Genomic DNA, 12,939 nt, shown 5'->3' with positions numbered 1-12,939 from the left:
GTACGTTTTACCTACGGATCCCTGAGTGCGACATTCATGGTATTCGTGTCCCCAAAATAAATAACCTGAGGGCTGCGTAACTACCGAAACAAACTCATTCACACGGACGACTTAAATAAAATTGCCGGCGCTAGGACAGACATGCCAGGGGGCGCACTCATATTTACAGTACATCTTAACCTTAACTTACAAATTTTACACTAAACCATGGCCCAGGATCAATGAGCTCTGCAAAAAGAAAGCAGTTAACAGGGAGCCAGGCTGCTCGCATGCAGTCTCTGGCTCAAAACAATGCAGGTGACAGGGAACGTGGCTGGCTGCTCACACGCAGTCCAAGGCCTTCCCTTTTTGAACTGAACGCAGTGAACCACAACGGTGCATGGGCTGCACAAACGCAGTCTCTGTGCCAGCTCAAGTGGCACACGCAATGAACACAACGAATGGATGGATGAACACAAACACGGTGCACGGGCCGCCACTGCAGGCCCGTGTTGTAGCTGCCAACAGGGCAGTTCTCGCAGCTTGCAAACTGTTGCCTTGCGGATCCTGGCGCACATGGAAATGAACAGGGGGGGGGGGGGCAAAGCAAAATTGAACGGGGCTGGTGAACGTGGGCAGTGGGCATGGCATGGCAAAGGCAGCAGGCAAACACAGCCCGCAGAAGAAGGCCGCTGCAGGCAAACACAGCCGGCAGATGAACTGGCCGGCACAGGCCTTGCAGAAAAACAGCCAGCAGATGAACTGGCCGGCACAGGCCTTGCAGCAACACAACAGCTGCCGATGAAGTGGGCCGGCAAAGGCCTTGCAGCAACACAGCCAGCAGATGAAGTTGGCCAGCCTTTGCCGTTCAGTGGAGGTTGGTGGAGGGAGTGCGGTGGTGCTGGCCACTTGGAAGGCGGGCTCGGACCTTCCGACCTGTCTCCCTCCCACCTATCGCCTTTGCCTGTCACTGTACATACCCACTCCCTTAATTTGTCAAACCCCAATTTAGCCCCAACTTATTTTTTATTTTTATTTTTATTTTTTTTTTACTTCCCCACTATAAATCGTCCCCTAACCCCCTTTATCGTCCTTGTTCGGCTAACCTATCCTGTCACCTAGCCTACTCCCAACCCCTACGTTCCCTTCCCGGAGCGGAGTAAGGGAGAGCTAACGTCCTGTGTCAAGGCCCAACTCAAGCCTCAGAATGGCCTCCCCAGAGTTCAGCGATCTAACCCAAAGTGGGTCCAGCGGCCCACAACGAGAACGAGGGGATGGATGGTACGGAGGGGTACATCTCCTAATCTACCCTAACCATTTAACTGTTAAACTACCCCGGGGCTTTCAACAAGCGCCTCTCGCTTAAACTATTGGTTCTAACAACCCAGATTCCCGTCGCCTGTGTTGGTGTCCTCACAATTTCGGGCCTCGCCCCCCAATTTTCTCTCCGTGCCCTCACACGGTCTCCTGGCTGGGACACGTGGCTCCCTTTGGCAGGCACGACCCTCTGCCGATTCTCCCGCTATGGCACCCCCGGGCACTACACTGCCTCCGAGCCTACCAGCTCCCTAACACCGGGGAGTGCCCCCCATGGCACCTCCCCTGAAACGCACACGTGGCAGGCCGGCCTCCCGGGCCCCTTTCCGAGGGTCACCCGTGCCCACAACACTGCCCACGCGGCTAATGGCGCCCCAGGCCCCCGCACCAAGCAGGCGCACCCGTGCCCACTACTCTATCCCGGCCCCCCATGGGCCCATGGCCTACCGCGGCCGACTAGCCTGGTGCCAGGGGTACCCACTCAGCGATACTCACCTTTCGCAGCCACGCTCCCAAGCCCGTCAACAGGGCTCCTGCACCCCTCCAAATGGGTCTCGAGCCTACTTTCCCACCAACAACAAAACGACCTCCATTTTTCAATTTGACTAACCCAGCTAACTCACTTTACTCTGACCCCGGGGTCCCTTGGGCGGGAGTCACTCCTCCCCCCAATCACTCATCGCACCATGCATTCCCCATTCGCTCCATACACACAGACCCGCTGGCCTCACTCACTCACCAAGCACATTCCTCCACCTCATAACTCACCAACAACTCTTCAACACACACACCGCTGAACTCTGCCATCCTCCTAACTACATCCCCTAACTAACTCGTGCTCCCACGTCGTCCCTTAAACTAGTAGCACGTTCCTTTTAACACTACGTCGCTAAACTACATCCCCACTACACATCCACAAGTCTGTCACTGTCTCAAATGTCCCAAAAATTATTTACCCAACCTATATCTCGCTATCATCCCTCTAACTAATCCATTCCACGGACTCCATGAGGACTTACCCCTGCCCCATGAAGTCGGTCTAGCTATGCTAACCCTTCCCCCTAACTAGTTTCCATCCTGTGCCCTAGGTCAAGGGGGTCTTCCACCCCTTGCCCAGGAATCCTGTGCACCCGAAAGTGAGGCTTGCTGGTTTTTTTTTGTTTTTTTTTCATGCGCAGCACCAGCGCGGCAACTCGCGCACTTGGCACCTGCCCGTGACGTCATGCAGCTGCACGTGTTCCTCGTCCCCCCTTGGACGGTACCATCCGGCAGGGATACCCCTCCTGCCGGATTCCAACCCCACGTGCAGCCATGGCGTCACCGTGCGCATAAAAAAAAACACAAGCCCCACGTCTCGAGGGGTTCCCCACGCGAACACATGTGCTTTGCCCGTTGGAGCTTAACACACACGATCGCGTGGAGAACCCGTCCGGTCCAAATCCATTATCCTGCCTAAACTTTGTCCGTCCGCGGGATCGGCAAATCCACCGCGTGCGTTTCCGGACCGGGACTTCACTCTCGCAAGCGAGCACGTGGTGGTCTCGTGCGTTGCACAGCACGAACCTCGTGCTCACTGCTGGGTGAACCCGGCACTGTTCCCGAAACAACTACAGCCGCCACCCGGCTTTCTTTCCTCTGTCGTCGTCGTCGCCATTCAACCCACGCACACCTGCGTGTTACGACGCACACACTCCACTCCATCACATTCACACCGGGAGACGCGGCTGCGTGCTCCCGCATGCCAACCGACATCTCCCTCACATACCGCTCTCTCACACACACGGTCTCCCTTGCATTCGGCCGTTCACTCACGCGTGCCTCACTACTCACACAAACCATACTACTTACACACGCGGGGGCACTCACCCGCGGTGCCTCATCCACGCTCCGTGCCTCACTCACACACGCGGGGGCACTCACCCGCGGTGCCTCACTCATACTGGCCGTTTCATCCACACACACGGCCTCACTCACACACGGTGCCTCATCCACACACGGTGCCTCACCCACACACGGCGTGCTGGGAAGCACGTACTCCGGCACCATCGCCACCACACCACTCACACACGGGGTCGCTTCCACACACGGGGACGCACTCACACCTTGCACCACACACACCGGGACAACCACACTGGGGATTCGTGTCCCCACAAGGGTCTCCGGGGCCTCTATACCCCCCAAGCTCTCCGTGCACCTGTCCACAGCACTCGTCCCCTCAACCTCGCGAAGCACGACCGAACTCACCTGGTCGTGACTCGCCTCAAGGGGGCAGACTCCCTCCCCTCGTTCCTGGAGGAGGCCATCCAGCTGCTCGCACCGGGTCCCTGCACGGTCCGCCAGCTCAACCTCATGGTCCTCCACTACCTCCGTGTGTGTGTGTGCGTCACTTACCCCGTCCAATTTGTACTGTACTGGGATGGGGGATGCTTAGCAGGCAGACACGACGCGGAGGAACAGTCGAGCCGGGCTGTGTTGCACGAGTGCGAGCCAGGGCGTACTGTGCCCGCGGCTCTCCTTTATTCCGTACGCGGTACACTCACGAGCCGGCCGACTCCAGTATTACTACGACACCTCAGACGGCGTGCACACCTCATATCCCTCGCCGAACCCCACGGCCACTCCTCCACCATCACGCCCATCATGCATCATCATCATGCCCCTCCCCGTGGGCCTGACTACACCACACTCCTCCCTCCTAAAAGTATGATTATTAAATGATCAGTATTATAAGAAGCATGCAGAACACGAAGGATTTCGTATAATAATCATGGAAATAAAATGAAAATAACAAAGTATAATAGCACACCACATCATATAATGTGTCGATGCGAGCGAGTGGAGCAGCAAAGGTCAGGTCTGACCGCGTTACCGATATGAAGCAGCAAAATGAGAAGCACAGCGGCATTATGCAGCAAAAACGCCCCCCCCCCAGGTGGCCCATGCTGACATGACCCTGGCCAAGGTCGTAATGACCTCTCGCGCTAACCTCCCCTCGTACAACGAACACCGAGAGCCGGGCGCGTCGATCTCGGTAGCGCACTGAGACGTCGGCCCTCGCAAGCGGTGCAATCGCTTCACCGGTGTACGTGTATAACGACAAGGCCGTCTTGACCAGGCGAATACCGCGAAGACCACGAGCCGCCCGCTCACCCATGACCGACACCGCAGCCCCGGTATCCACGCAAAACACAGTAGGTTGGCCATTCACTTCGACTTCAACCGTGAAAGGCGTCGTTATCTCCGAACCAACGGAAAACAGACTCAACCGTGGTTGCATCTCCCGCTCTGGTTCGCCGGCATTGTCAGGCCCCGGTTGCAGGCCGATCTCCAGGTCACTGGGGTCCTCTCGCACCTCGTCACCCATGACCCCAACGGAGGCTCCGCCATCCGACACACACGCTTCAAATGTCCCACCTTGTGACAATGCAAACACACGGTGTTCTTATACGGGCACATTTGTCGCAGGTGCGGACCCCCACACCCCCAGCAGCCGCGGAAAGTCCCTTCGCTCCAGGCGCGACCGTGCTGCGGTGCCCCCTCGCTCCAGGCGCGACCGTGCTGCGGTGCCCCCTCGCTCCCGGTGCGACTGTGCTGCGGTGCCCCTTCGCTCCCGGTGCGATCGTGCTGCGGTGCCCCTCGTCCCGCACCGCCAGGCGCGCGTGCGACCTGCGGCACTTGAGCCACCGCTCGGACTCCGGGCTGCGTGACTCGCGGCACTTGTGGTGTAGTCAGGCCCACGGGGAGGGGCATGATGATGATGCATGATGGGCGTGATGGTGGAGGAGTGGCCGTGGGGTTCGGCGAGGGATATGAGGTGTGCACGCCGTCTGAGGTGTCGTAGTAATACTGGAGTCGGCCGGCTCGTGAGTGTACCGCGTACGGAATAAAGGAGAGCCGCGGGCACAGTACGCCCTGGCTCGCACTCGTGCAACACAGCCCGGCCGACTCCAGTATTACTACGACACCTCAGACGGCGTGCACACCTCATATCCCTCGCCGAACCCCACGGCCACTCCTCCACCATCACGCCCATCATGCATCATCATCATGCCCCTCCCCGTGGGCCTGACTACACCACACTCCTCCCTCCTAAAAGTATGATTATTAAATGATCAGTATTATAAGAAGCATGCAGAACACGAAGGATTTCGTATAATAATCATGGAAATAAAATGAAAATAACAAAGTATAATAGCACACCACATCATATAATGTGTCGATGCGAGCGAGTGGAGCAGCAAAGGTCAGGTCTGACCGCGTTACCGATATGAAGCAGCAAAATGAGAAGCACAGCGGCATTATGCAGCAAAAACCCCCCCCCAGGTGGCCCATGCTGACATGACCCTGGCCAAGGTCGTAATGACCTCTCGCGCTAACCTCCCCTCGTACAACGAACACCGAGAGCCGGGCGCGTCGATCTCGGTAGCGCACTGAGACGTCGGCCCTCGCAAGCGGTGCAATCGCTTCACCGGTGTACGTGTATAACGACAAGGCCGTCTTGACCAGGCGAATACCGCGAAGACCACGAGCCGCCCGCTCACCCATGACCGACACCGCAGCCCCGGTATCCACGCAAAACACAGTAGGTTGGCCATTCACTTCGACTTCAACCGTGAAAGGCGTCGTTATCTCCGAACCAACGGAAAACAGACTCAACCGTGGTTGCATCTCCCGCTCTGGTTCGCCGGCATTGTCAGGCCCCGGTTGCAGGCCGATCTCCAGGTCACTGGGGTCCTCTCGCACCTCGTCACCCATGACCCCAACGGAGGCTCCCGCCATCCGACACACACGCTTCAAATGTCCCACCTTGTGACAATGCAAACACACGGTGTTCTTATACGGGCACATTTGTCGCAGGTGCGGACCCCCACACCCCCAGCAGCCGCGGAAAGTCCCTTCGCTCCAGGCGCGACCGTGCTGCGGTGCCCCCTCGCTCCAGGCGCGACCGTGCTGCGGTGCCCCCTCGCTCCCGGTGCGACTGTGCTGCGGTGCCCCTTCGCTCCCGGTGCGATCGTGCTGCGGTGCCCCTCGTCCCGCACCGCCAGGCGCGCGTGCGACCTGCGGCACTTGAGCCACCGCTCGGACTCCGGGCTGCGTGACTCGCGGCACTTGTGGTGTAGTCAGGCCCACGGGGAGGGGCATGATGATGATGCATGATGGGCGTGATGGTGGAGGAGTGGCCGTGGGGTTCGGCGAGGGATATGAGGTGTGCACGCCGTCTGAGGTGTCGTAGTAATACTGGAGTCGGCCGGCTCGTGAGTGTACCGCGTACGGAATAAAGGAGAGCCGCGGGCACAGTACGCCCTGGCTCGCACTCGTGCAACACAGCCCGGCCGACTCCAGTATTACTACGACACCTCAGACGGCGTGCACACCTCATATCCCTCGCCGAACCCCACGGCCACTCCTCCACCATCACGCCCATCATGCATCATCATCATGCCCCTCCCCGTGGGCCTGACTACACCACACAATTCACCCTCTATCTCCCGTGTCTCTATACATTTATAAGTTTCTGTTGTCGTCGTCTCGTGTCTCGTCTCACACGTCTTGGTCTCCCCATTTAATTTTTCCCTTTTGGTCACCGTCGATTCTTCTGTCACGACCCTCGCCCAACACGCCCCCCGAATTATTTTTTTACCCGCCTCCACCGCGGGCCTGTCAGCCGTTGCACCCCCTTCCAGCTCGTTTTCTCCCACACGTGGAGTCGCCATTCCCAGCTCCCTGGTCACGGCCTTCATGCCCGCCTGCAGGCATCGGCCCATGTTCTGCGTCTCACCCCGCAGCTCTTTCATTTCTTCCTTCATGTTTGTTTCCATTCCGTTCATTTGTTGTGTATTCGCATCCAATTTTTGTGTATTCGCATCCATCTTTTCGTTCATTTGTTTGTTCATTGCCGCCAGCATGGCGCATAGCTGGGCCATGTCGGGTGCGCTTGGGTGAGCCGTTTCGGCAAGGGTCGGGGGGGGGGTTTTGGTGGAGAGGGGGAGGGGAGGTGTCATACACCGCGGCCGCTGCCGCACCCATTTCGGGCTCTGGGTTCAGTTGGGCGAGTTCGTTTTCTTGTACAACCAACATTTCCTGCACGGGGATTTCATCCTGAGCCATGGATTCTACACATTCTACATCCATTTCTAATACCCCCGGCTCCCGCTCGCCTTGAGACGCCATCTTGCTTCTCTTAAAGGGTTAATTTGAATCGCTCGTAATTTGGAGGGAATCGGGGGTCGCTTCTCTCACCCCTGGACCGATTCCCGTGAATTTAATTGGAGACAGGACAGCCCGTTTTCCCGTTCTCCGTTACCAGTGCCACGAGGAGGGCGATGGATTTGTATCGCACGACCTGACACCAGTGTTACGGATTCGCGCCCGCCGGCGTGCTGACGGCCACGTAACTCGAATCGCGGCACGTCGCCCACCGGACGGACAATCCAGTCGTGACCCTCTCGGACTAACGCCGGGAACCAGTCACGGGTGGACCTTTCGGTCTCACCGCGATCGAGCCAATCGGCCCCCGCGTGGGATAGGGTTGCTCGCCAAATTCGACCTACCCAAGTACCCACACGGAGGGTAGACCGGGCGATCGCACCTCGCCGCAGGTCGACTTCGGACACGGGCCACTTAAGCGACCCGTTCCGTACTATCGGGATAACCGAGCGGTGTTATCGTCGGCCTCGACAGTTCGATTAATTATCGGGCGTATTCAGCCCACTACCAACCCTTTACGTGAAGCAAGATGAGGATTCAATGAAAGAAATGACGAAGCGAAGCGGGAAAGCAGTTCAACATAAAGCACATTTATTCGCGATGAACGGAGAGCACACATATACAATTCCACCAAAAGCACATAGAAAAGAAGAGAAACACAATGCAATTTTACACAAAAAGCAAATGTAAAAGCGAAGACACAATGCAGAGCTATCCGACTACCGAGCACACGGCAACACTTATACAATTCTACTTCACAGACGGCGCCGACAACACATACCCAAAACCAAGAAAAAGAACACCCTCAAGGATGAGGCGGGCCTGAGGCCGAGACCGGGTCGGGCCTACCCGTCTGGTGATGAGACGCGGAGCGGCGATGGTGCCTCAACTCCGCGGGCCTCGCGGACAGTGTCTGGTAGGGGGTGGGAAGGGGGCCCCCCTTGGTCGCACTATCTCAGCGCGGGGGGAAACAGGAGGGGGTTGCTGATGCTCGGGGAAAGGAGGATTTTTACTCTGTCTCGAGTCCCGCGACGAGCGTCTCCACCTCGACCAGGTCGCGCCGTCGGCCTCCCTGGTGTGCAGCTCCCGGCACGACGCGAGCACCCCCTCGTCTGCCTTCGCCGCCTCTCCACAGCTCCGTCCTCTTCGCTCCGACTCCAACGCACACGACGACGACGACGACCAACCACCCTTTTCTGACGAACGCAGCCGCTTATATAAGCCCCGTGGCTTCGCCTTTGACCCCCTGCCTTCGACCTTTCACCTCGCTCCCCATTGGCCCGAGAAAAAGTGGGCGTGAATGCATTTTGATCCATGAATTTGCATATAGCGACCGCCCTCCAACGCCCTGGAGGCGGGGCCAAATCGCCCCTCGCTCACCGATTGGACGGAACAAAAGTGGGCGTGTGTCGTTTTTGATCCGTTTTTGGAGCGGAAAATCCGTGGTTTTGTACACGCTGTTCGGCACGCGCCCTGCACGAGTCCAATACCGGTGCCCACAAGCGGCGCAAGAACGGTGGCGATGCGACGGTTGCGAGGTGTGACGGGAAAGGTCGTGGCTGTTGTGGTGAAGCGGCGTTGTGGTGGGTGGTTGATGTTGTGACGACTGTTGAGACGTGGTTGGTGGTGGTAATCATGGCGGTTGGTCCAAAATAAAGATAGCAAAAGAAAAACGGCTATCCTGAAGAGTCGCAGCACGCATGAATGACATGTATTCCCACTAGACAACGGGTTTGGGCCTAACTACACATATACTTACCGAGATATCTCACCTAAGGGACCTGAATGGTGGTTTGCGAATTTGGTAACCACAACAATATATATATATATATATATATATATATATATATATATATATATATATATATATATATATATATATATATACATATTGTTACGGATCTGGAAAGCATAAGCATTCAACATACAGATGTCCCAAAAGTCAGTTATGTCGTTAAGTATGTGTGTCGTCAGATCCCTTTCCTTTTGTCAAGTGGGACAATCAAAGGCGTGCGTTGCGATTTCTTTTTAGTTAGGTTATTAAATCTTTACATCCAACGAACCCTCCAACAAGCCATCGAACAACCATCAAAGGGCGGAGGAGCTCCTTGTGAGCCAACGGCCATCCATATCTAGTGCCCAACTGTGTCTGCGGACGTCCTCCTGCAGTTGGGTTACTTCTTATTAGGAGGTTGGTGGCAGGATTTGCACTCCAGCCACCGTAAAACGCTTCATTCCGCAAAACGCAAAAACGCAAAAAAATCTGAAAACCCACTCCGTGGGAGTACCTCCTGTGCAGCTTCCCTTCGCAGGGCAGCTCACCGGATGATGGGATTGGGGCAAAGCCTTCGGGACCCCCAATCTTTGATAGGAGGGAAACCACGGGGTAACATCCCTGGGTCAGATTGCGGGAGAGTGTGTCGGAGTGGTGCTGAGGTGTCGTCCACCAGACGGCGGTCTCCTTGGGTTAACCTGAGGCGGTCCCTTCGGGTGGGTGCCTGGAATGTCCTATCCCTAAGAGAGGATGATCACCTGTCTCTGTTATCATCTGAGCTCAAGCGTTTGGACATCGGGGTTGCAGCTCTCTCTGAGGTTCGGAGACCGGATTGCGGCGAGATAATGGTGGGTGGTTACACCTACTATTGGTCTGGTCGCTCTGATGGTTACCATACCCAAGGAGTTGCTGTAGCTGTGTCCAATAAGCTGACCCCAATGATAATTGAGGTAACACCGGTCAACGAGCGTATTATGAGATTAAGGATTCGTCACTCCTTAGGTGTCATTTCCCTGGTCTCTATTTATGCTCCGACTGAGTTGAGTGATGTTACCGTGAAGGACACATTCTACGCCACACTCGAGTCTGTGGTTGATCAGTGCCCCAGACGAGATACACTTCTAGTCTTGGGGGATTTCAATGCATCGACTGGAACTGATAGGGATGGTTATGAGGTGTGTGTTGGTCCCCATGGGTCAGGAACTATGAACCAGAATAGCACTAAGTTCCTTGACTTTGCAAGAAGTCATGGACTTAGGGTGGCTGGTTCATGGTTTCAGCGCCCGCAAGCTCATCGCTGGACTTGGTATTCCAACGCTGGCGGTGTGGCAAAGGAGATTGACCATGTCCTCATTGACGGTCGCTGGAGGATGATCCAGAACTGCAGGGTCTACCGGAGTGCTCAGTTCCTCAATACTGACCACAGGCTTGTTGTAGCAACTCTAAAGGTGCACCTTAAATCCTGGAGAATGGTACCATCCCAGCCTAGGCTGGATGTTGCCAAGCTCAGGGATGAGAGAGTAGCTGAGGAGTTTGCGAACAGGCTGAGTGGACACTTGGGGGGTCTGGGTGCTTTGGGGGGGTCCTGAAGAGTTGGGGAACACCTTCAAGACCACCGTCCTTGATGTTGCCGGTGGATGCCTTGGAGTTCACCGCAGGGCAAAGAAGAATTTTGTCTCTCAAGGGACACTGGATACCATTGACCAGAGTCGCAGGGCCAGGCTGAATGGCAGAGCTGAGCTGTTCAGGGAGCTGAGGCGTAAAACTGTATGTGCACTGAGGGTGGACAAGGAGGCCTATGTGCGAGGAATCTGTGAGGGGGTAGAGCATCACCTGTGGACAGGTGATTCTCGTCCCGCTTACAGGGGAATTCGCGCATTACGTTCATCCAAGCCCATCCCTCGGAGCACTGCAGTTCGAGCAGAGAGTGGTAGGCTCTTGACAGAGGAGTCTGAAGTGAAGGCCCGCTGGGCCGGTTACTTCGAGCGGTTGTACCAGGCTGATCCCCCAGCTGTCGAGTTGGACGTCAAGGGTGTTACAATCCCTGTTGCTGACCCTCGAATCAACTGTGGTCCACCATCGCTTGTGGAAACACGGGCTGCGGTGAACCAGTTGAAACGGGGCAAAGCTCCAGGGATCTGTGGCATCCATGCCGAACTTCTCAAGGCTGGTGGAAATGCTGCACTCGCGTCGTTGCATGCAGTTTTGTGCTCTGCCTGGAACACAGGCATCATCCCAACTGACTGGAAGAGGGGCCTTGTTGTCCCTCTCTGGAAAGGGAAGGGTGATCGCCAAGACTGCAACAACTACCGAGGGGTGACGCTGCTCTCAGTGCCGGGCAAGGTCTTTGCTCGGATAATTCTTGATAGGGTTCGCCACCATCTGCTTGAGCACCAGCGTCCAGAGCAGTCAGGCTTTACACCAAAGAGGTCAACGATTGACCGTATCCTTGCACTTCGTGTACTCACCGAACGCAGGCGAGAGTTTCGGCAGGGGCTGCTTGCAGCCTATGTTGATCTCTGTAAAGCGTTCGATTCAGTGAATCGGGATGTCCTCTGGAGGATTCTTGGTCTTCGTGGGGTGCCACCAAAACTGATCGATCTGATGTCTGAACTCTACTCTGGTACTGAGAGTGCTGTGAAGTGTGGTGGTACCGCCTCTGACTTATTTCCAGTTGTTACTGGAGTTCGTCAGGGATGTGTACTTGCCCCCACACTTTTCAGCACTTGTATGGACTGGATTTTTGGGAGGATGTCGGAGAGATCAAGTTGCGGTGCATCGTTTGGCAATGTCAAGATCTCGGACCTTGATTTTGCAGATGATGCAGTCATCTTTGCGGAGACTTTAGACATCCTCTTGGGGGCCCTCGAGGTGCTGAATGAGGAGTCGGAGCCGTTGGGATTACGGATTTCTTGGGTCAAAACAAAGATCCAGGCTTTCGGTGACATCTTGGATGCTGCTGTCCTGTCTGTGTCTGTTTGTGGTGAGGATGTTGAGGTCGTGGATAGATTCACTTACCTTGGCAGTGATATTCATGTCTCCGCAGGTTGTGAGCCGGAGGTCAATAGACGTCTGGGTCGGGCCTGGGGAGTCATGGATTCACTGGATCATGGGGTGTGGCGCTGCCGGTACCTGTGCGGGAGGACGAAAGTCCGAGTCTTCAGGTCCTTGGTACTTCCAGTCTTGCTCTATGGGTGCGAGACTTGGACTTTGACCAAGGATCTGAGACGGAGACTTAATTCCTTTGGTACCAGGTCTCTTCGGAGAATCCTTGGCTATCGCTGGTCGGATTTTGTGTCCAACGAGCGGTTGCTGAGAGAGACTCGGATGAGATTTGTTACCTGCATAGTCCGTGAGCGTCAGCTGCGGCTGTATGGACATGTGGCTCGTTTTCCTGACGCTGATCCTGCTCACCAGATTCTCTCAGCGAGGGAGTCTCATGAGTGGAGGAGGCCAGTGGGCCGACCACGTGCCTCATGGTTACAGCAGGTTGACCATCATCTCAAGGAGATGGGGATGGGCCTGGCATCTGCCTGGGGGATGGCCAGACGGAGGCCTCTGGAGTACCGGCGGAAAGTGGACGCAGCGACGCGCTGTTCTGGCACATGCTCCCATACCTGACCTGACCTGAACAACCATCCCATCTGCATGACCCATCATGA

The sequence above is a fragment of the Eptatretus burgeri genome, chromosome 12 (assembly GCF_056783735.1).
Source record: "Eptatretus burgeri isolate ZD-2024b chromosome 12, Ebu_testis_v1, whole genome shotgun sequence".
NCBI classification, from domain to species: domain Eukaryota; kingdom Metazoa; phylum Chordata; class Myxini; order Myxiniformes; family Myxinidae; genus Eptatretus; species Eptatretus burgeri.
The sequence above is the reverse complement of the archived record's forward strand: the minus strand, read 5'-3'. Positions refer to the sequence as shown.